Raw genomic sequence first — 24,179 nt, 5'->3', positions numbered from 1 at the left:
TGCTCACTTATAATCATATTAATTCGAGAAAAGAGCAATAGGTATAAACCGAAAGAAGGAGTTTTGAGAGAAGGGACGCGGAGAATAATTGGTAAATGTCTTGACTGGATACAAAGAGAGAACGGGAGAGAGGATATAGCTGAGGAAATGTGAAAAATGACAAAACTAGATTATTGAAAGAATTAGATGTACATCCCTCAATTTTTGGCAATGCCTGTGTGCTATGGTCCTTTGCACAGTGCATGTACAACAGAGCAATGTGTTCAAATGCTGGGTCTGATACCAGAATTTTAATCTCCAATAATATGACAGACACTAACTTTGGAAAGAACCCAGCAGGCCAATATATTGAAGTCCCAGTAGAAAGGGGATTAACTGAAATAAGGGATACCAGAAGCAAGAATTTATAACACACATCCTGATAAGAATGAGAGATTAGAATCAGAATTCCAGAAAAGGAGGGAAATTGAGAGAAGGGGAACATATCACATTAGATGAGCATCAAATAATGTTTTATACAATTTATATGTCATGTGCATCATTTTTCGATAACTGAGTCTCCGTTGTTCATTTAGATTGTTGTGCACATATGAAAAATGTTACTTATCTGCACACACATTCATTCAACAGTGTATATAAAATCATTTTTCCGCCATTGAAATGGTCCTGTTGTCGTGTTACTAGGATACATGAACACCAACTGACCACTAAAAGACATGACCCACTATCGCTATGTTCCATACATGCAGACAAAGAAGGGCACCACTTTGATTGAGACAACAAACACACATATGAAGACAAGCAAGGTCGTTCTTAGAGGAATGGCTTTCGAACCAGAAGTCCATCAATGAACGCATCAATTTAGATCTCCTGTTAAAAAAAAACTGGAAATGACATCACCCATCGTAAGACACCGATACCTATAAATAGAGAGGTAGGACATACCACCAGCGCTTCAACCGAGACTCTCAGCGATGATGTTACCTAGTCATAGCGACGAAACGTCTGAAAACAAACCTTCAGCCTCAGCGAGCTAACTTGCATATATATAAATTGATATTTTTCATTTATTAGTGGAATTTGGGAGTTCTCTGTCACTCATTGTAACAGATTACGTGGTGAGGTGACCTTTTCTGGGTGTGTGATTTCAATTAACAGAGGGGTACGATATTGATGTCTTAACAGTTTGGGGCCTTGCCGTATGGGATTTGGACAGACTTGAACAGAGTTGGAGTACAAAAGGTCCCAGCAAATTCCAACACGTGGCAATTAGTGACCTAGATCTTCAAATAAAACTAATGGGAAAATTCCTTTAATTTTGTTAGCTTGTGGTTGGTTAAATTAAGAGTGAGAGAAATGGCTTTTAACATGATTAAAGTGGTTCCCAAATTTACCAAGGAAGGTAAAAAAGGAAGAAGGACATATTTTTAGAATTAACAAGTAGAATAGAATTGTGTTTACCCAGGGACAAAAGGAATGTTGAGATTTTAATGGAGTCAGTCAAGAACGTTAAAGTGTCAGAGAAATAGGCAACTGCAGTAGAATTAGAAAAAAACTTCACTTGCACACGTGGCAACTGGAGTTAGAAGATGAAAAAAGACACGGAAACAGAGAGAGAAGAAAGAGAAAGGGAAACAGAGGAAAACGAGAGAGAGAATTTGAAATTCAGAAATTGAAAATTAGAAAAGAAAGTTAAATTAACAGGATGGAGATGAAAAGAGAACGTAGGGACGTATACAGCAATGTTAATACATTGCTATACTTCGGTGAGAAAAATGTCAAAATCTGTTTTTATTTCATTTGAAAAATATGGCTCAGCAGATTGTATGTCCAGTGAACTTGTGTCTAATGCTAGTTCAGACTGAGCGGATGGGCACAACTAGTGAGTTCTGTGCAGCGCTGTCAGATGAAGGGTCAAGAGATTATGTTGATGTCAAACTGGCTATTTTGTGTGGTTATGCATTGGTACTAGAAGAACACAGACAGAGATTCAGAAATATAGAGACGAAACCAGGTCAGACTTAAATTGGTTTGAAAAAATTAACCACAGTCATTTTGATAGATGGGTGCTGGCCTTAAAACTGGATAAGACTTGTGAGGCTCGATGGGAGATAATTCTGCTGGACGAGTTTAAATACTCACTTCCAGAGACGGTAAGAATTCACGTGAATGAATAGATAGTTCAAGAAGTGAGAAGTACGGCAGAAATGGCAGGTAAAAATGCATTGGCGCATGAGATGAAGTGTAGTTTCTGGGAGGATTTTCATCCGGTGAGGGATAGAAATTGGGAGAAGGTGAGATCCTACACTGCAAAGTGAACAGTAGAGCACACTGACAATAGTTTAGCACAAGTGAAAAAAGAAGGCCATGGGGGTTGAAAGGAGGTGAAAGGCCTCAGGTGTTCTCACTATAAGGGAGTGGAACACCTAAAATTAGAGTGCTGAGAGTTTAAGAAGGGCACTGGGAAAAAGGTGTTTCACTGCAGTAAGCTGGGGGACACAGTGCTGGGCATTGAAGGAAGACATTTTTTGAAAATATGTGATAAAAGAGGCTAAGCCAGTGGCATTAGTGAAACTGGTAAAGGAGATCCCAAGTGGTGCCGAGGAGCTGCAGGAGAGTGCACAGCCGAGGCAGGGGCTAGGTATGGAGTTAGTACCTGATCCCTGTAAAGAATCTGCCTCTGTGGATAAACTTCACTCAGAAAGGCCGGGGGAGGGGGGGGCGGGGTGGCGGGGAAGGGAAAGGACAATAAATTCTAATTTTGTGAGATACGAGATCTGCTCAGTCTCTAACAGTTGAGTAGTTGAGAAGTGAGGTGCCCGAAAAGCACAACAGATCAGGCAGCATCTGAAGAACAGGACAATCGACATATCTGGCATAAACCCATCGTCAGGAATGTGGCTTGGGGACAATGGGGCTGAAAGATAAATAGGAGTGTGGGAGCTGGGCTGGCAGGAGGATCACTGGGAATGCTATAGGAAGATGTAGGTGGGAGTGGCTGCAATATGTCGGAGGGGAGGGTGGAATGGGTAGGTGGGAAAGAAGATGGACAATTAAGACAGTTCAAGAGGGCGGTGCTAATTTGAACGGTTGGATCTGGGATGAGGTTGGGGGAGGGGAGATTTGGAATTTGGTGAAGTTGATGTTGATGCTGTATAGTTTGAGGGGTCCAGCTATCCTACTACCTATCCATTCACCCTCCTCTCCGACCTATCATGACCACACCCCACCTGCATCTTCCTATCACCTTCCATGTTACCTACCACCCAGCTCAACCCCTACCCTCTTATTTAATTCACAGCCCCCTTCCCCGTCCGTTACCCCGCACTTTCCTGATGAAGAACTTGTGCCTGAAACGTCAACACTCCTGCCTCCCGGATACTGCCTGACCTGCTGTGCTTTTCCAGCCCCACAGTTTTCAACTCTGATCTCCAGCATCTGCAGTACTCACTTTCTCACAGCCCCTAATAGTAAGAGATGGAAGTATTTTCACTCTTTCTGACATGTTACTCAAGAGTGTGTTAATTTGTGGAATGGGAACAGAAATTAAGGTTGGGGGACAGAAACATCAGGTTGGAGTTCCAAATCAAGATTGGGAAAGTAAAAGTGAGAGTGAGTGACAGACTGTCAGTTCCAGGAATACGCTTTATTCTTGGGAATGGTTTAGCAGTATCCAAGGTGGGAGAGACACCCTTTGTGGTTGAGAAGTCAAATAAAAACTAGGGAATTGAGGAGTTAAAAGAAATATACCCAGGAATTTTTCCTCACTGTGTACTAACAAGATCCCACTGTCATAAGTTACAGCAGGAAGGAAAAGAAAAGAAAAAGACAAAGTAGTTGATGTTCAGTTAACTGACACGACACCCTGTTTGGTGTAATGGGGCAGGAAGATACCTGAACGTGGAGAGAAACGATAGGTCAGCGCAGAAGGGAAATGGGTCGAAGTGCACGAGATTGTGTTACCGGTAGCATACTGTGTTACTGGCAGCACACGAACTAACTGCAGGTGGTCACCTAGGTGTACAGACTCAGGCTAAGGTACAGAAGCATTTCTAGTGGCTTGGAAAGCACAAGAACGTGGTTACGTTTTGGTGTACATGTCATACATGCCAAATGGTATGTAAGTCACAGGCAGTAATAAAACCGCACCTTTGTTGCCAATTCCTGCATTCGAAGAACCTTTCCCGTAGGTTATGATTAAATGTGTAGCTCCCCTTTCTAAAATAAAAGTGGAAACCAATATTTGCTGACCATAATGTATGTGTCTCCCAGGTTTCCAGAGGCAATTCCGTTATGGAGTGTTAAGGCAAAACGGGAGGTGGAGGAGTTGGTAGCTTTCTTTTCTCGCTGTTGCCTACCCAGAGAGAGTCAGTCAGACCAAGGGTCTCATTTTACCACTCAGCTGTTTAAGTAAGTCATGGATCACTTCTATCTGGTGCGCCCCATCCTGAATCCCAGGGAGCATTGAAATGTTTGCATCAGACACTGAAGACCATGTCAACAGCGTACTATCAGAGTTGACCAAATGATTGGGATAAAGGTGTCCCATTAAGTTGCTTATCATCGAAGATGCCCCAAATAAATCTACTTCCTTTCAGTTAATATTCATACATGAAGTGAGAGGTTTTTTTGAAAGTTATTAAATATAAATTAACAGGACCGAAGTCGGAGATCCACACTTGGATTATGTATGTGAGTTGAGGGAGAGAGAAAGTGAGGACTGCAGATGCTGGAGATTAGAGCTGAAAAATGTATTGCTGGAAAAGCGCAGCAGGTCAGGCAGCATTCAAGAAGCAGGAGAATCGATTTTTCAGGCATAAGCCTTTCTTCAGGAAAGGCTTCAGAAGTAGGGCTTATGCCCAAAACGTCGATTCTCCTTGGATGCTGCCTGACCTGCTGCACCTTTCCAGCAACACATTTTTCAGGTGAGGGAGAGATTACATTGAGTAGGTCTGTTAGCTAAACAACACCAGAAGAGGGCATAACATAGAGTAAAGCATGTGGGGATGACGTATTATTATTGCCAGCAGTGGTAGGAAATCCCTTAAAAGCCAAGTTTAGTGGTCCCTTTCAAATTAAAAAAAAATGTTGAGTCAATTAAACTATCTGGTAAAAATACCAGATATGACAAAAACGTTATCGAGTATGTCATGTGAATGAATAATGCTCCAGCCACATTTAAGACTCAGGAATAGAGTTGTGGCCAGATGAACAAATTGTGCAGTTTATCTGTATAATGTAGTGATTATAATGTAGTGATTGAAAGCTCACATGTTACAGTTGGCAGAGCATGTTGAACGATTACAAGAAGCAAACCTGGTAATAAACGAAAAGAAAACAGAATTCGCGAAGGCTGAGGTGATGTTCTTGGGACATTTCATTGGACATGGTAGGTTGACCCCATTGAACACAAAGACGAAGGGCTTTGAGGCATTTCCACGACCATCCTCGAAGAAAAATGTGCTTCAGTTATTTGAACTGAATGGATTTAATCAGAAGTATGTCGCAAACTTCAGCAGCGTATTGGCACCACTGATGGATTTATTAAATAAGAATACAGAATTATGTTGGACAGAACAATGCCAGGAGGCATTTGAGAATTTTAAAGCAGATTTAATCACTGCATCAGTTTTAGCTGCATCAAATATTTTAAAACCCTTTGAAAATTGTGTCTGATGCTCGGGATATAGAGCTCGGAGATGAATTGACGCAGAAAGATGATGATGGAATTGAATGGCCAATTGGTTTCTTGTCGAAAAAGCTCAATATCCACCAGAAATAAATATAACATACCCATTATTGAAAAAGAATGACTGAGCTTCGTACTGGCCTGACAGTATTTTAATGTTTACATGACAAATTGTCAGCGACAGTTGTGGACAACAACGAGAATGCTCTCGGTATTTTTTGGGGATATTTAAAGACGAAAATATGAGACTGTTTCATTGGAGCCTTATGTTAATGACTTTAAAATTACAAAATGCGTATCGTATGCTGTGGGTCGTAAAAATGTTATAGCAGATGTGTTACCATGAATTTAAAGGAAGAAGTGTAGATAAAATTGGACTTATTCCAGTGTTATATATGTGTGGAGAATTAATGTGAATGGCATAACTGAGATTAATACTTTTGTATTTTATAAAAATGGGATTAAGAATTAGAGGAAAATAAATGAAGCCATCTTTTCATTCTGATGTTTCATATTTCTTGTTCCCTGAAGGGGGAAGATGTTATGAAGCCGAAAGCGTGACTGGTCACTTTAAGACAGAACGGGTTTGCTGAATAGAAAGTACAGCCACAGATGCCAGCTAAATGTCAGACTGTTCCGAATGCAACAAATAGCTGGGAAATGGATAACTGAGTTTTGGTTGCTGTTTTGACAGCAATTCAAATGCAATCAAGGAGTTTAAATAACGCTCAGGATACCAGAAGACAACGGAATTTGAATATTATTGTTTTGGACAACTGGAAAGCAATCACATTGTGAGAATTATTGTATCTTAGGGAGTATATAAACCCAGCATTTTGAACACTAGAGGGAGAGCCACTACCATCCAACAGCAGAGTAACTGCTGTAGAGCAGAAGTGCTAAATGACCATCTCAAACACTCTCTATCAAAGATAGATGTTCATGACAAACCTACTTGCAGTAAACAAAACATGACCCAGGGAGATCAGAAGCTGGAAGAGTGAACACAGCAGGGAAGATGGAGACTCTGTGGTCTTGAGATTGTAATGTTTAATATGTGGGTTGTTGGAACAGCATATTTTTACAGAGTTGCAGTCAGTTAGTAAATAGTTAAGGAAAGAGGGGCTTGTATTTGTGAATAGTTGTTGTTTAGTGTTCACTATTAAAGTTAAGAAACTAACTTGTTATTTTTATTTAAATAGTGGAATGTAGGAGATCTGTGTCACTCATATTTTAACAGATTATGAGGTGAGGAGAGCTTTTCTGCGTGTTTGGTTCTATCCACTTTGGAAATGTCCATCCATGCTAACCCCATTTCCCTGCAGTTGGCCCATATCCTACTAGTCATTTCCTATCACATATTTATCGAAATGCGTTTGAAATGCTTTTTATGTATCCCCCTCATCACATCTGCTGGCAGCTCATCCATGTACCATCCCTCTGTGTAAAGAAATGGCCCCTCAGTTTCCCTTTTATTCCTTCCCCTGTAACCTTAAACTGATCCCCTCTAGTCCTCGATTCTCTACACCTTGGAAACCAATTGAGCGCATTCACCTTATCCATACCCGTCATGATCTTATACAGCTCTATAATGGCCCCCCACCTCACCCCCCTCAGTCTCCTACACGCTAAAGAAAAAGTCCTAGCTTTTCCAACCTCTCCCTATAACTAAGACCATTGGGTCCTGGCAACGTTCTTGTAAATTTCGTCTGCATTCTTTCTAGTTTAATAATATCCTCCCTATAACAAGGTGACAAAATTGAACTCCAAGTCCGGTCTTGCCAAAGTCCTGTGTAACTGCAACATAAATTCCCAACTTCTATACTCAAAGCCATGATTGACGAAGGCCAGTGTGCCAAAAGCCTTCTTCACAAACAGCAATGGACCCATGCTCCAGTCTGACATGTATCCTTCCACTAAACCCTGTCCTTCCCACCAACAAAAAACTGTATCAAATTGGCCAGTGATGTCCTTCAGTGTAAGATGTTTCGAGTACATAAGTAAATCCATCTTCCTGCTGCTGTAGAGCCTTGCTGCGAGAGAATTTGGGGCACTCTCTACAGAGTTAATCTCCTTTGTAAGGAATGATCTCCTTACCACAGACACGAATGATGGTAACATGAGGACAGAGTAAAGAAGCTGCGTGTTTAATCTGTAGAGCTGTGAGAGACGAAGAAATGGTGACACTGAAACACGAGGAGTCGCAGCAATGTCTCTTTTAGTTCCAAAAAATAGATTGATAGGGTGAGAAATTCCATACTTTATCCAGGATTGATTGGTTTGATTTATTGCCACATGTACCTCAGTACAGGGAAACACTTTATTCATGAGCAGTGGAGGCAGGTCATAATAAGCATGGCCAGACAGATCATAGGGTGGAGATAGACTTGGACAGAGTAAGGCATACAGTTTACAATGAACAGGATGTGCATTAGACAAGATCAACATGAACAACATCAGCATTATTTGAACTCAGAGAATCCATTCATCAGTCTAACGTGGCTTTCCTAATAGTTTATATGCCTAAATTAACTATCCCCACAGTATTGTGCAGTCGGCGTGTGAACCCGGACTGAACGTCAGGTTGCTCACAATCCCTAACAGCAGACACATCTGAAACAGGTAGCCATTCCCACCCACTTCTGCCCTACATAGAAAACACAGGGCTGTGTTCTCGGACATGGAAGATGCCTTCTTGAGACTTCACATAAGATATATGTCTTCCCTGCTCACCACTAGAAAACCACGTTAAAGTCCCATATGTGTATCATAAGCAACAGAGCCAACAGGAACAACGTGGAACAGTCTGTCTATGCAGGCTCTGTCCCACTTGTCCATGATGTTAGAGCATCAATTAGGAGACACTTAAGACTACCGATGCTGGAGATCAGAGACGATAGTCAATTGCTGGAAAAGCAAAGCAGGTCAGGCAGCATCCGAGGAGCAGGAGAATCAACGTTTTGGGCATAAGCAGTTCATCAGGAATCAGCATCAACTACCTCATTCTGTCCCTGTGTAAGTGCGTTGAGGGGGGAATGACATTGTACTGTTCCTGCCTAAACGGCTCAAGGGGATGAATGGCCTCCCATTGATCCTGTGGAAGTGACACAAGGGGCCGAATGGCCTCATTCTGTTGCCGTGTAAGTGACTCAAGGGACTGAGTGGCTTCTTCTTCGTCCGATTAGACAGTGCCAAGGGCTTGACTGTGTTACCCCTGGTTCCTGTTTGGCAGCTCGATATGCTGACAAGTGTGATGATGCTGTAGCGTTAAGAAGTTATTTTGTCCTGGTTTCTTTTCAAAGATAGATTGAACGATCATTACCAATCTGGCTAGTTAAGACCACTTGAGTAACAGCTAGGGGGGTCTTAGTTTATTTTAATGCAGACTGAATGGGTGTGGCCAGCTCTCACAGATTAGGATCTCTGGGTTTTGGTTTCTCAGTGACATCAGAAACTATTGGGGTCTCCACAGAGTTGGAAGCTTCAGTGAATGTCTCCTGGCTGAAACTCTCTCTGAAATTTCTCTTGATGCTGTTTTTCATTCCTGGATTGGAGAAATGTTTGTGACAATCTGTGTCTGAATATTCCTTTTTGCCAAGGGCTGTGTTTATGGGATTTCCCTATATTGGAACAGTTCGTTCGTAAAAGTTCCTAGATCTATTATTCTGTTAACTTGTCCAATAGAATTACGTTATTCTAAATGCCTCTTTCTTTGGTTTCATTTTATCTTTCATGTTTAAGTAGATGGTGTTTTGCTTCACACCGAGTGGTTTGACCAGTCACATTGCATCTGGAACAGACACTTTACATTTCCTTTAAAATAGGAAAACATTAGAGTCTCGGCTACTGCCTTCAAATATTTTCGAGGGGCTCTGGTGTGGTCCATCACACTAGACTCCTTATCTTCCTGAGTAATAGGCTGGAGGCACTGAATGTGCTGTCCCTGTTCTTCTCCAATAATGTCAATGGGGTGAATGGCTTCCTTATATTCCTGTGAAGCCAGCGTGAGGTACTGAACGAACTCTTGTTTTACTGTGGCAATGTGCAGTGTCAGGCAGTGCTGTTACATGAAGGTTATGGACCCTTTAACTACACAAGCCTCAATGGTGTCTGGGTCTTGCTGCATATGGACACAGTTGAAACTTTATTGCTGGAACAGCACAGCAGGTCAGGCAGCATCCAGGGAACAGGAGATTCGACGTTTCGGGCACAGGCCCTTCCTGAAGAAGGGCCTGTGCCCGAAACGTCGAATCTCCTGTTCCCTGGATGCTGCCTGACCTGCTGTGCTGTTCCAGCAATAAAGTTTCAACTTTGATCTCCAGCATCTGCAGACCTCACTTTCTCCTGCATATGGACACAGACCAGTTCAGGAGCTGAGGGGGAAACAAAATGTTCTGAACATTGTGGAATCTTCGGTGACCATTCCCACTTCTGACCTTATGGTGGGGAGGGTGGAGGCGGGGACAGATTGATGAAGAGCTGAAGCTGTTTGTGAAGGTGAAGCTACCCTGAGGATCTCGCACAGATGTGACCCAGGACTGAGATGTTGAACATCTTCCTTTGTGCCATGTTTTTGACTCCAAACACTGGAGAGTTTACTCTGATTCCCATCAAGTCCAATTTTGTTCAGCTCATTGATGTCAACAGAAAGCAACCACTTGATATCAGGGCCAGTCATTTTTACCTGAACCCTTGTGTCACTCTTTTGTTCATATCAATAGGCCATGATATAGGAGAAGCAAGTGTTTACTTCAAACAGGTGGTATTGAATATCAGGATTTCTCTTCTCAAGAGTGTTCGGGGGGCTAGATGACTGTAAGTATTTGAAGAAGAGCTAGATGGATATTGATCTGTCAGAGAGTTGAGGGCTACGAGGAATTGGGCATTAAAGAGGATTTCAGACCGAGCGCAGATAAGCCATGATTTTAGTGAAGGGCAAGGCAGGCTTGGGCGTGAACGACCTGCCCCTATTTCTGATGTTCTCCCATTCTGTTATTGGAAAGTTAGTGGGTGTAATTTTCATGAATTTTATGTTATTAAATATTGCAGTGAGGAAGACCAGATGATTTTGTGAGCCATCTCTGGGTGAGGTATATGGGCTGTATTCACAGTGAATCTGAGTCTACAACATGACCAATAAATGAAGCACAAGTTGGAGAAAGGGGAAGCTCTGTGAAGAGAGATGAGGGGCCTCTTTCATATCCGTGCTTGGATTTTCCAATTACGTTTCCCAAATCACTTCAAAGCGTGTGTGACAGTCTTGAGGGACTGAGTGGTCTCATCTGTTTCTGTGCACCAGGTTATAGGAGTAAGTAGCCCCAACTGCTCCTGTGTAGCAGGATTTAGGGGCTGAATGGAACACAGAAACATGGGACTGAGGAGCAGGAGTGGGTCATTAGATATTTTGAGCCTTCTCCACCAGGCAGTAAGATTGTGGCTGATCAGGTTGGGGTCTCAGCTGCACTTTCCTGTCTGTGTCCCATTATCTGTGACTCACTTCTCTGTCAAATATTTAACTAACGCAGCTTTCAATCAATGTGAACAGAGAGGCACGATAAACTTCCAGTGAAGAGAATTCCCACTTGAAAGGTTCTTTCAGAATTATTCGTCATCCTTCTTATAGAATCAGAGAGTCATGCAGAAGGGAAACAGACCCGTTAGTCCAATCTTTTCACTCCGATCAGATATCAAAACTGATCCAGTCTCATTTGCCAGCATTTGGCCAATATCCTTCCTCTTTCCGATACTTTTTAAATGTGCGACTGTAACCGCCTTCAGCACTTCCTCTGACAGTACTTTCTGTACACACACCACTCTCTGTGTGAAACATTTATCTTCAGGTCCCTTCTAAATCAATCCCCCTCGCCTTCGGCCTATGCCCTCTTTTTCTGGACTCCCCTACCCTGGCGAGCAGAACATGGCTGTTCAGAATATACATGCCCCTGATGGTTTTATAAACCTATGTAATGTCATTTCTGCAGAAAACCGAATTGTACACAATATTCTTAAAGTGGCCTCACCAACATCCTGTACAGATGCAACATACCACCACAACTCCGAAACTCACCGCTCTGACTGATTAAGGCAAATGTGCCAAATGTTCAGCACCACTCTGTCGACCTGCGACTCCACTTTCAAGTAACAATGTACCTGCTGCCCTCGGTCCCTTTGTTTCACGACACGCCCCAGGACCTTACCATTAAGGGTATAATTTCTGCCCTGATTTGCCGTCCCAAAATGCAAAACCTCGTATTTATCTAAACTAAACTTCATCCGTCAATCCTTGCCCCTTTATCCCATCTACTTGCGTTCTGATTGTACTGCTCACAACAAATGTTAAATGTAACCAGGTTTGTGATATGGCAGATGATGTCGGTCTCAGACTGGGTCAGGGTCAGTTTTAGGAACAAGTCAGGCTAGTTTCTTTAATCTGCTAAAACAACATGTTTATGATCCAGAGCAATGTTACTCAAACTATGGTGGAAAGATGAATGGCAAACTGTTTGGGTATTGCAATTATATAATCAATATTTCCCTTTCTAAAAATACACACACACACACACACACACACACACACACACACACACACACACACACACACACACACACACACACACACACACACACACACACAATCTCTGAAATTTTAGCTTGAAAGAATTTGGTCCAAATTTTATTGGAACTCATCACAAAGGAAAAATTGTGAGATTGTCTAAAACGTTATTCTGTTTCTGAAGATATTGTACTCACACAAGCTGCTAACAAAAGGATTCCATCCTGGGAGAGTTTGGATTTGGCTGACTTCCCTTTGCTTTCAGCAGTGAGTAGATTCCAGTGAATTCTGATTAGGCATCATCCAAAGGGATCATCCAGTGAATTGCCCTTCACTGACCATTGCTCCTTACTCGGTCGGTGGGGCATGGATGTTTCAGAATCTCCACACGAGGCGTCCGGGTCCTCTCTGGCTCTTACCAGGGTCCTCCCCACATGGCGGAGGGAGGGGGTGAGGGAACGGATATCGGGGATTCCACCACCCGGCTTGTCCCTTTCTGTCCTATTCCAGGCTGTTTCTCCTTGAATGGGAGAAAGAGAGGGAGAGAGGGTGGGAGTGGGTGGTCCTGCTGTTAGTGTTAGCGTCAGTGGGGAGGGGGTTCATGGTGAGGTGTCCGGAGGGAGTCAGTCCACAGTGTTGTATCCATACAGTGTTATTAGTGTGGGGGTGAAGTGGAGGGAAGGGGGAGGGGGGAGGGGGAAGAGAGGGAGAGAGAGAGAGACAGATTCAGAGACAGAGAGAGATGGTGCAGCATGCGGCAGTGAGAGTGGAGGACCATGAGCCTGGTTCGGGGTAAGTACTATGACTGATATACAGTGAGTGCGAGGGAGCAGAGAAAATATGGTGACCCTTATCCTAACAGAGCGGGGAAGGCTATTGATGCTTGTCCTGTATTGCTGGACATTTCTTCAGACCGCAGATACTGCACTGAACTGGGTGGTGAGCTCAGACCATGCTCGGTGGGTCTGGTAGTGTCGCCCCCTCTGGGAAGAGAATGGTCCCCCTTTGTACTAGCCCATCCACCAGGACCTCCGTGCCCCTGTTGACAAACCGTGGTGTAATTGTCCCTTATCCGCCATGCTCGGGGTAAACTATGCAGGGCAGGTCCAAGCTGAGAAAGCTCAATCGTGTGTCCAAGATGACATCAGTGTCAGCGATCACGGAATATCCAGGGGCATCTGGGTGATGGTGTGTCCCTCCAGCCATGAAGAAACCATTAACAAAGCTGTAGAACAATACTCATCCAAAACTCTCCATCATCTGACCTCACACCAATATCCCTTTTTCACATCTTTCCTGGGAAGACTAGCTCATGTTACAGGATGCTATCGAAGTGTCTACATTTCAGCATTCTGAAACCTGGGAACACATCCTTCCATGACACTGTTTCTCAGTCTCCCCATCTCTGTCTATTCCCCAAACCCCTCCCATGTGGTGATATTTAAACTGATTCCCCCGCCATCTCTCTGGCAGTGATGTTCACATCCACTGCACCTCCTTGTCATGGCACAATGGAGATTATGGAGCTGTAAATGGATGGGAGCTATACATCCTGTCACTTCCAGCGCGGGCTTCAAGTTTCCCCACGCTGGACAGTGATCTAATACCATGTTACTGAGCATTGCACTGGGATGGGGTACACAGCTCTACATTCTGGGAGGGCAACTGCTCCTGGGTTACAGATCAATGCTTTGGGGTGGTGTACACAGTCCTACATGCAGGAAGGGCAACTGCTCCTGGTTTACAGATCAATGCACTGAGGTAGGGTACACAGTCCTCCATGCTGCTAGGGTAATTGCTCCTGGTTTAGTGATAATTGTACTGGGGTCAGGTGCAACGTCCTACATGCTGGGAGGGTAACTGCTCCTGGTTTACAGATGAATGCACTGGGGTGGTGTACACAGCTCTACATGCTGGGAGAGCAACTGCTCCTGGTTTACAGATGAATGCACTGGGGTGGTGTACATAGTCCTGCATGCTGGGAGGGTAATTGCTCCTGGTTTACAGATGAATGCCTTGGTTTGGTGTACATAGTCCTACATACTGGAAGGGTAACTACAGAATAATTCACGGGTGATCACTGCACAGGTCGCTGTGCTGGTCAGACTATCTGGTTGAGGTTTACAGATAATACAATGAGGTGGTCTGTGTAGCTCCGTATGCTGGATGGATATTTGTTTCAGGTTCACACATTAGTGCCCTGCTGTAGTCTGCACAGCTCCCAAGTCCGGGTTTATAGATCAATGCACACCTATGGTCTGCTTTTCTCCCCGTGCTGGACAGATATCTAGTCCGGCTTTGTAGGTCAATGCACTGCTGTGGTCTGTGCATTGTTCCACTCTGGACAGATTGCTGGGTTGTATTGACCAGTGTCATGGATGAATCTGGACAGATTGCTGGGTTGTACTGAGCAGGACACTGGCCTGGTCTACACAGTGTTCCACAGTGAACAGATATCTCCTCTGGGTTGATGGCGTCTGGGCTGGTTCTAGGAGGTGGATTGAGAATGTGGTACATCTAACCCTTTCAGCTGATCTGGCAATGCCTTGAGTTCCAATTCCTGTAGTTGGACTTTCCGTCTCTCACCCCATTCATGTTAAAGTGTGTCCAGGCACAGTACATCATGTTGGTGGGATGGCTAGGGGGAAAGGTGATGGACAGGTCAAGGAGTTCCCCGGAACGTTCTGTCCCGACATTCTATAACTGACATTCCCTGGAACGTTCTGACCCCAACATTCTATAACTGACATTCCCCAAAATGTTCTGTCCCCGACATTCTATTACTGGCATTCCCCGGAACGTTCTGTCCCCAACATTCTATAACTGACATTCCCCAAAATGTTCTGTCCCCGACATTCTATAACTGGCATTCCCCGGAACGTTCTGTCCCCAACATTCTAGAACTGACATTCCCCAGAACTTTGCGTTCTCGACATTCTATAACTGACATTCCCCGGAACGTTCTGTCCCTGAAACTTCCATTCCCCGGAACGATCTGTCCCTGACATTCTCTAATTGACATTCACTGGAACGTTCTGTCCCTGACATCCATAACTGCCATTCCCCGGAACGATCTGTCCCCGACAATGTATAACTGACATTCCCTGGAACGTTCTATCCCCGACGTTCTATAACTGACTTTCCCCGGAACGTTCTGTCCCCAACATTCTAGAACTGACATTCCCCAGAACCTTGCGTTCTCGACATTCTATAACTGACATTCCCCGGAACGTTCTGTCCCTGAAACTGCCATTCCCCGGAACGATCTGTCCCTGACATTCTCTAATTGACATTCCCTGGAACGTTCTGTCCCTGACATCCATAACTGCCATTCCCCGGAACGATCTGTCCCCGACAATGTATAACTGACATTCCCTGGAACGTTCTGTCCCCGACATTCTATAACTGACTTTCCCCGGAAAGTTCTGTCCCCGACATTCTAGAACTGACATTCACCGGAACGTTCTATCCCCGACATTCTATAACTGACATTCCCCGGAACGTTCTGTCCCTGACATTCTATAACTGACATTCCCCGGAACGTTCTGTCCCCGACATTCTATAACTGACTTTCCCCGGAATGTTCTGTCCCCGACATTCTATAACTGACATGCCCCAGAACGTTCTGTCCCCAACTTTCTATAATTGTCATTCTCCGGAACGTTCTGTCCCTGACATTGTTTGTGAAAGGCCGGACGTCTGTGAATTGAACAAACGATAAGATCCCGAGGGAAGAGATCCCGTTCCAGGGAGAAGACCCCTCAGGCAGTTAATGGGGTGAATACGTTTTCCCTGCATTTATATTTCTTCCCGACACAGGATCGACCACAATTTAGACCGAAAGACAGGAATTCCCAAACTCCGTTTGTCTTCAGGAAACTGGGAGAGAATCCTTCAGGACAGCTACGTTTCCACCCTCCGTATTAGGAACTGGGAAGAAGTGACCTGTGTCTGCTCTCGAGTGATCGAGTGTGTGGGAATGTTCTAGAAACTATCTGTCCTTATGGATGAGTTTTTGTGTGTTTGGAGAGGTAGGGTTTCTTGTGGTTTATGTCACATTTTCGTCAATAATTCAGACCTTCTCATTTGTTATTCCAGCTCCAATTATTTTAATAAATCCCTGAATACAGGGTTACATTTGAAAATCTCACTGGCTCCCCAATCAAACGGGTCCCTTTGACTCCAGGCTGATGGATAATGGGTTTGTTTTCCTTCCTCACAGTTAACGTAGTGACCATCTACGTCCTGCTTTGTAAAGATTGTGGATTGTCTCCATGTGTCAGACGTTACCTGGGGGCCATGGCAGCGGCGGATCTACTGGTCATTATCCTCGACGTGATCCTGAGACACATTCCCATTGTTTATCAGGAACAGTTTTATTTCCTGAAGGACTCCGTACCCGTGTGTAATATCCACGCTGTCCTGCTTTATGCAGCCACTGACTGCTCTGTCTGGTTCACCGTCACTTTCACCTTTGATCGGTTTGTGGCCATTTGTTGTCAGAAGCTGAAAAGTAAATAATGCAGTGAGAAAACGGCGGCTGTGGTTCTGGGAGCAGTGACTGTGCTGAGCTGTTTAAAGAACATTTCCTGGTATTTTATGCTCAAAGCTCGATATTGGCTGATGAACAAACCCGGGTTTTGTGATGTAACAACCGCTGTTCGAGTCTCCAGAGTCTGGGTCACAATCGAGTTCCTCCACCACATTCTAACCCCGGGTGTCCCATTTCTCCTGATTCTGCTGCTCAATGTTCTCACCGTCAGACACATTTTAGTGACCAGCAGAGCCCGGAGGAGACTCCGCGCTCACACCAATGGGGACGCTCAGTCTGACACTGAAATGAGAAACAGAAAAAAATCCATCATTTTACTGTTTGTGATCTCGGCCAATTTCATCCTGTTATGGTCAACGTTAATGCTGTTTTCTATATGGAAACGGATGTGGTTTATTGGATATCAGTCTGTGAATCTCTCTGGCTTTGTGCGGGAATTGGGCTTCATGCTGCAGCTCCTCAGTTGCTGCACAAACACCGCAATTTATGCCGTGACCCAGAATAAGTTCAGGCAGCAGCTGAAGAATGTGCTGAAATATCCCTTCATCCAAATCCGTCCATCCATCAAATTCCCTCATTAATCAATCCATCCGGGATTTTCTCATTTCAGTTCAGTGTTTCAGCGATGGAACAGCCTGTCGCTATGGTAACAGACTGAGGGTAGCGCTGGTTTGTCCATCCTTATCCCACGGGGGGTGACAGGGACACATTTCAATGTTTCTCACAACTCAGAGGCCAGTGAGAAAAGGCACCATTCCACTGATTGTATCTATCACTTCCATTTGTAAACAATAAAAATGTTCATTAAAGCTTGCCTAGCAGCAGAGTGAACGGTGTTGTGTGTCTTTGTGTTGGAGAAGCTGAGCTGGAGAGAGGCAGACTCAGCCCCAAGTCCTGGTCCTCAGGGAAGGGGAGGGCACCGCACTCTGAGCTCAGGAGCTGGGTTTAACTCCCTCTGTCCGTACTTTAATCTCTGGGTCTCCCATTCCAACCTGGCTCTCAGCAGAATTCACCTTGCACCCTTTGTCCCTTTCCCTCCATATATCCCTCCCACTCTCACACTACGCCGCTATTTCTCTCTCCTTTTCCCATTTACACACTCAATTCCACTGTCCTTGCCTTCCCAAATCTCGTTCACTCTCTCTCCACCTTGCAATCATAACCTCCCAATGTTACTGTCTTCCTCGAATCCTTCGGTGCTGGAAAAAACAGAAGAGGGTTGTCGATCTTCAGGCCGATGTTCGGGAACAAGAGATTGGGACGACATATCAGGTCATTGCCGGGGCAACAGTATCGAGCTTGGGCCAAACGCCATTGCTCGGACACATAGTGGGTGTGGGAACACGAGCCGTTACTAGGGGGTAACAGGTGGTGAGACTGGTACAACAGGATATCACAAACAGAACACATTGTGTGTTACGTACTGTGTGTTACTCAGGAATTAGAATGAGGATGGAGTCAAAGGCTATTTAGAGGGGATCAACTAGGTCGGTGTTCACAGGCAGAAGCTCAGCTTAAGATGTGAGAGGAGTGTGATGATGGGAGACTGCGTGGGTGTGTGAGTGTGATGCTGGGGGAGTGTGCGAGGGAGTGAGCATGATGGTAAGGAAGTGTACGGGGAACGAGAGTGACAGTGGGGGCGTGTGCATGGGAGTGAACGGGACAGTGCGAATGTGCGAGAAAGTGAGCGTAACGGTGGATGAGTGCACAGGGTCTGAGAACCAGGGTGGGGCTATGTGTGGGGGAGTGAGCGTTACAGTAGGGGAGAGTGTATTTGAGTGAGTCTGATGGTGAGGTTTTTTGCAGGGTGAGTGAGAATGACAGTGGGGCATTGTGTGTTGGAGTGAATGTGATGGTAGGGGAGAGTGTGGGAGAATGGTGGAGTGTGTGGGGGTGAGTGTGATGGTGGCAGTGGTGTGGGGCAGTGTGTGTGAGGGTGGTGGAGTGTGTGGGGGTGATCGTGATGGTGGGTGTGGTGTGGGGCAGTGTGTGTTAGGGTGGTGGAGTGTGTATGTGTTTGCGTGACTGTGAAGGTGTTGTGGGGCAGTGTGTGTGATGGTGGTGGAGTGTGTGGGGGTGAGCTTGACCGTGGGTGTGGTGTGGGGCAGAGTGTGTGATGGTGGTGGAGTGTGTGGCGGTGAGCGTGACAGTGAGCGTGGTGTCGGGCAGTGTGTGTGATGGTGGTGGAGTGTGTGGGAGTGAGCGTTACGGTGGGGGTGATGTGGGGCCGTGTGTGTGGTGGTGGTGGAGTGTGTGGGGGTGAGCGTTACAGTGGGGGTGGTGTGGGGCAGTGTCTGTGATGGTGGTGGAGAGTGAGGGAGTGAGCGTGACGGTGCGGGTGGTGTGGGGCAGTGTGTGTGAGGGTGGTGGAGTGTGTGGTGGTGGGTGTGACTGTGGGGGCGGTGTGGAGCAGTGTGTGTGAGGCTGGTGGAGTGTGTGGGGGTGGGTGTGACGGTGGGGGTGGTGTAAGGCAGTGTTTGTGATGGATGTGGAGCGCGTGGGGGTGAGGATGAAGGTGGGGGGGCCTGGGGCAGTGTGTGTGATGGTGGTGGAGTGTGTGGGGGTGAGTGTGACGGTGGGAGTAGTGTGGGGCATTGTGTGAGAGTGGAGGAGTGTGAGGGGTCAGGGTGACGGTGATGGAGTGAGTGTGAGGGGGTCAGTGTGATGGTGATGGAATGCGTGTGAGGGGGTCAGGGGTCCGTGATGGAATGAGTGTGAGGGGATCAGGGTGATGATGATGGAGTGAGTGTGAATGGATCAGGGTAAAGGCGATGGAGTGAGTGTGAGGGGATCCGTGTGACGCTGAGGGAGTGAGTGTGAGGGGATCTGTGTGACGGTGATGGATTGAGTGTGAGGGAACAAGGTGAAAGTGATGGAGTGAGTGTGAGGGGGTCAGGGTGATGATGATGGAGTGAGTGTGAGTGAGTCTGGTGATGGTGATTGAGTGAGTGTGAGGAGGTATGTGTGACGGTGATGGAGTGAGTGTGAGTCGAAAAGGGTGACGGTGATAGAGTGAGTGGGAGGGTGTCAGGGTGATGGTGATTGCCTGAGTGTGAGGGAGTATGGGTGACGGTGATGGAGTGAGTGTGAGTAGGTCAGGGTGACGTTGATGGAGTGAGTGTGAGGGGGTCAGAGTGATGACGGTGGAATGAGTGTGAAGCTGTCAGGGTGACGCTGATGGAGTGAGTGTGTGGGGGTCAGGGTGGCGGTGATGGAGTGAGGGTGAGAGGATCAGTCTAATGGTGATGGAGTGAGTGTGATTGTGTCAGGGTGACGGTGATGGAGTGAGTGTGAGGGGATCAGGGTGACGGTGATGGAGTGAGTGTGAGGGCGTCAGAGTGATGATGGTGGAATGAGTGTGAAGCTGTCAGGGTGACGCTGATGAAGTGAGTGTGTGGGGGTCAGGGTGGCGGTGATGGAGTGAGGGTGAGAGGATCAGTCTAATGGTGATGGAGTGAGTGTGAGGGGGTCAGGGTGACAGTGATGGAGTGAGTGTGGGGGGGTCAGTGTAATGGTAATGGAGTGAGTGTGAGGGGATCAGTGTGATGGTGATGGAGTGAGTGTGAGCGGATCAGTGTGACGGTGATGGAGTGAGTGTGAGGAGGTCAGGGTGATGGTGATGGAATGAGGGTGAGGGGATCAGTCTAATGGTGATGGAGTGAGTGTGAGGGGGTTAGGGTGATGGTGATGAAGTGAGTGTGAGAGGGTCAGGGTGATGTTGAAGGAGTAAGTGTGAGGGTGTCAGGGTGATGATTATGGAGTGAGTGTGAGGGGGTCAGGTTGACGATGGTGGAATAAGTGTGAAGGTGTCAGGGTGACGCTGATGGAGTGTGTGTTAGGGGGTCAGGGTGACGGTGATGGAGTGAGGGTGAGACGGTCAGTCTAATGGTGATGGAGTGAGTGTGAGGGGGTTAGGGTGACAGTGATAGAGTGAGAGTGAGGGGGTCAGGGTGACGGTGATGGAATGAGGGTGAGGGGATCAGTCTAATGGTGATGGATTGAGTGTGAGTGGGTTAGGGTGACAGTGATGGCGTGAGTGTGAGGGGTTGTGGGAATCGGTGATGGAGTGAGTGTGAGGGGGTCAGGCTGATGATGTTGGAGTGAGGGTGAGGGGATCAGGGTGATGGTGATGGAATGAGTGTGAGGGGATCAGTGTGACGGTGATGGAGTGAGTGTGAGTTGGTCAGTGTGACGTTGATGGAGTGAGTGTGAGGGGTCAGTATTATGGTGACGGAGTGAGTGTGAGGGGATAAGTGTGACAGTGATGGAGTGAGTTTGAGGAGATCAGAGTGAGGATGATCGAGTGAGTGTGAGGGGTTCAGGGTGACTGTGATGGAGTGAGTGTGAGGGGGTCAGGGTGACGGTGATGTAGTGAGTGACAGGGGGTCAGATTGACGGTGATGCAGCTATTATGAGGGGTTCAGGATGACAGTGATGGCGTAAGTGTGAATGGGTCAGTGAGACGGTGATGGAGTGAGTGTGGGGGGGGTCAGTGTGTCGGTGATGGAGTGAGTGTGAGGGGATCAGGGTGACGGTGATGGAGTGAGTATGAGGGGATAAGTGTGATGGTGACGGAGTGAGTGTGAGGGGATCAGGGTGACGGTGATGGAGTGAGTGTGAGGGGGTCAGTGTGACGGTGAGGGAGTGAGTGTGAGGAGGTCAGGGTGATGGTGATGGAATGAGGGTGAGGGGATCAGTCTAATGGTGATGGAGTGAGTTTGAGGGGGTTCGGGTGATGGTGATGAAGTGAGTGTGAGAGGGTCAGGGTGACGTTGAAGGAGTAAGTGTGAGGGTGTCAAGGTAATGATTATGGAGTGAGTGTGAGGGGGTCAGGTTGACGATGGTGGAATAAGTGTGAAGGTGTCAGGGTGACGCTGATGGAGTGAGTGTTCGGGGGTCAGGGTGACGGTGATGGAGTGAGGGTGAGAGGATCAGTCTAATGGTGATGGAGTGAGTGTGAGGGGGTTAGGGTGACAGTGATAGAGTGAGTGTGAGGGGGTCAGGGTGACGGTGATGGAATGAGGGTGAGGGGATCAGTCTAATGCTGATGGATTGAGTGTGAGGGGGTTAGGGTGACAGTGATGGCGTGAGTGTGAGGCGTTCTGGGAATCGGTGATGGAGTGAGTGTGAGGGGGTCAGGCTGATGATGATGGAGTGAGGGTGAGTGGATCAGGGTGATGGTGATGGAGTGAGTGTGACGGGATCAGTGTGACGGTGATTGAGTGAGTGTGAGGTGGTCAGTGTGACGTTGATGGAGTGAGTGTGAGGGGTTAGTATTAAGGTGACGGAGTGAGTGTGAGGGGATAAGTGTGACAGTGATGGAGTGAGTTTGGGGAGATCAGGGTGAGGATGATCGAGTGAGTGTGAGGGGTTCTGGGTGACTGTGATGGAGTGAGGGTGAGGGGGTCAGGGTGACGGTGATGTAGTGAGTGACAGGGGGTCAGATTGACGGTGATGCAGCTATTATGAGGGGTTCAGGATGACAGTGATGGCGTAAGTGTGAATGGGTCAGTGAGACGGTGATGGAGTGAGTGTGAAGGGGTCAGTGTGATGGTGACGGAGTGAGTGTGAGGGGATCAGGGTGACGGTGATGGATTAAGTGTGAGGTGATCAGTGTGATGGTGACGGAGTGAGTGTGAGGGGATCAGGGTGACGGTGATGGAGTGAGTGTCAGGGGATCAGGGTGACTGTGACGTGGTGATTGTCAGGGGATCAGTGTGACGGTGATGGAGTGATTGTGAGGGGGTCCGGGTGATGGAGATTGAGTGAGTGTGAGGAAGTTAAGATGAGGATGATGGAGTGACTGTGAGGCTGTCAGGGGACGGTGATGGAGTGAGTTTGAGGGGGTCAGGGTGGCGGAGATGGAGTGAATGTGTGGGGATCAGTGTGACGGTGATGGAGTGAATTTGAAGGGGTCCGGGTGGCGGAGATGAGTGAGTGCGAGGGAGTAAGGGTGTCGGTGATGGAGTGAGTGTGAGGGGGTCAGGATGACTGTGATGTAGTGAGTGTGACGGGGTCAGGGTGACAGTGATGGCGTGAGTGTGAGGGGGCCAGGCTGATGGTGACGGGGTGAGTATCAGGGGATCAGCGTGACGGTGATGGAGTGAGTTTGAGGGGTCAGGGTGACAGAGATGGAGTGAGCGTGAGGAGGTCAGGATGACGTTGATGGAGTCAGTGTGAGGGAGTCAGGTTAAGGGTGACGCAGGGTGTGTGAGAGGATCAGGGTGACAGTGATGGAGTGAGTGTGAGGGGGTCAGGGCGACTGTGATGTCGTGAGTGTGAGGCCGTCGGGGTGACAGCGATGGACTGAGTGTGAGGGTGTCAGGGGACGGTGATGGGGAGAGTGTGAGGGATTCTGGGAATCGGTGATGGAGTGAGTGTAAGGGGATCAATGTGTCAGTGACATAGGGAGTGTGAGGGGTCAGGGTGTCGGTGATGGAGTGAGTGTGTGGTGGTCCGGGTGATGGTGATGGAGTGAGTGTGGGGTGGTCAGGGTGACGGTGAAGGAGTGAGTGTGAATGGGTCACGGTGACGGTGAAGGAGTAAGTGTGAGGGGATCATTGTGACGGTTATGGAGTGAGTGTGAGGGCGTCAGGGTGACTGTGATGCAGTGAACGTGAGGGGACAGGGTGATGGTGTTGGAGAGTGTGAGGGTTAAGGATGACGGTGATGGACGGTGTGTGTGGGTGTCATGGTGACTGTGATGGACTGAGTGTGAGTGGGTCAGGGTGAGGGAGATGGAGTGGGAGTGTGGGGGTCAGGGTGAGGGTGACGAATTGAGTGTGAGGAAGTGAGTTTGTGTTGTTCAAGGTGACAGTGATGGAGTGAGTTTGAGGGAGTGAGTGTGACTGTGGTGGAGTGAGCGAGAGTGGGACAGGTTGACGGCAATGGAGTGTGAGGGGGTGAGGTGATTAGTGATTGCGTGAGTGTGAGGGAGTCAGTGTGACGGTGATGGAGTGAGTGTGAGGGGTTCAGGGTGACGGAGATTGAGTGAGTGTGAGGGGATCAGGGTGATGGAGATTGAGTGAGTGTGAGGGGATCAGTGCGATGGTGATGCAGAAATTGTGAAGGGGACCGGGTGACGGAGATTGAGTGATTGAGGAGGTTAACATGAGTGTGATGGAGTAGTTGTGAGGGGGTCAGAGTGACTGTGATGGAGTGAGCATGAGGAGGTCAGGGTGATGGTGATGGAGTGAGTGTGAGGTTCAATGTGAAGCTGATGGAGTGAGTCTGAGTGGGTCAGGGTGACTGTGATGAAGTGAGTGTGTGGGGGTCAGTGTGATGGTGATAGAGTGAGTGTGAGGGGGTCAGGATGACGGTGATGGAGTGAGTGTGAGGTGGTCCGGGTGACGTTGATGTGATGAGTATGAGGGGTTCCGGATATC

This window comes from Chiloscyllium plagiosum, unplaced genomic scaffold (assembly GCF_037043375.1).
Source record: "Chiloscyllium plagiosum isolate Xiang-an unplaced genomic scaffold, Cpla_swu_hap1 HiC_scaffold_51, whole genome shotgun sequence".
Taxonomy (NCBI): Eukaryota; Metazoa; Chordata; class Chondrichthyes; order Orectolobiformes; family Hemiscylliidae; genus Chiloscyllium; species Chiloscyllium plagiosum.
The sequence above is the reverse complement of the archived record's forward strand: the minus strand, read 5'-3'. Positions refer to the sequence as shown.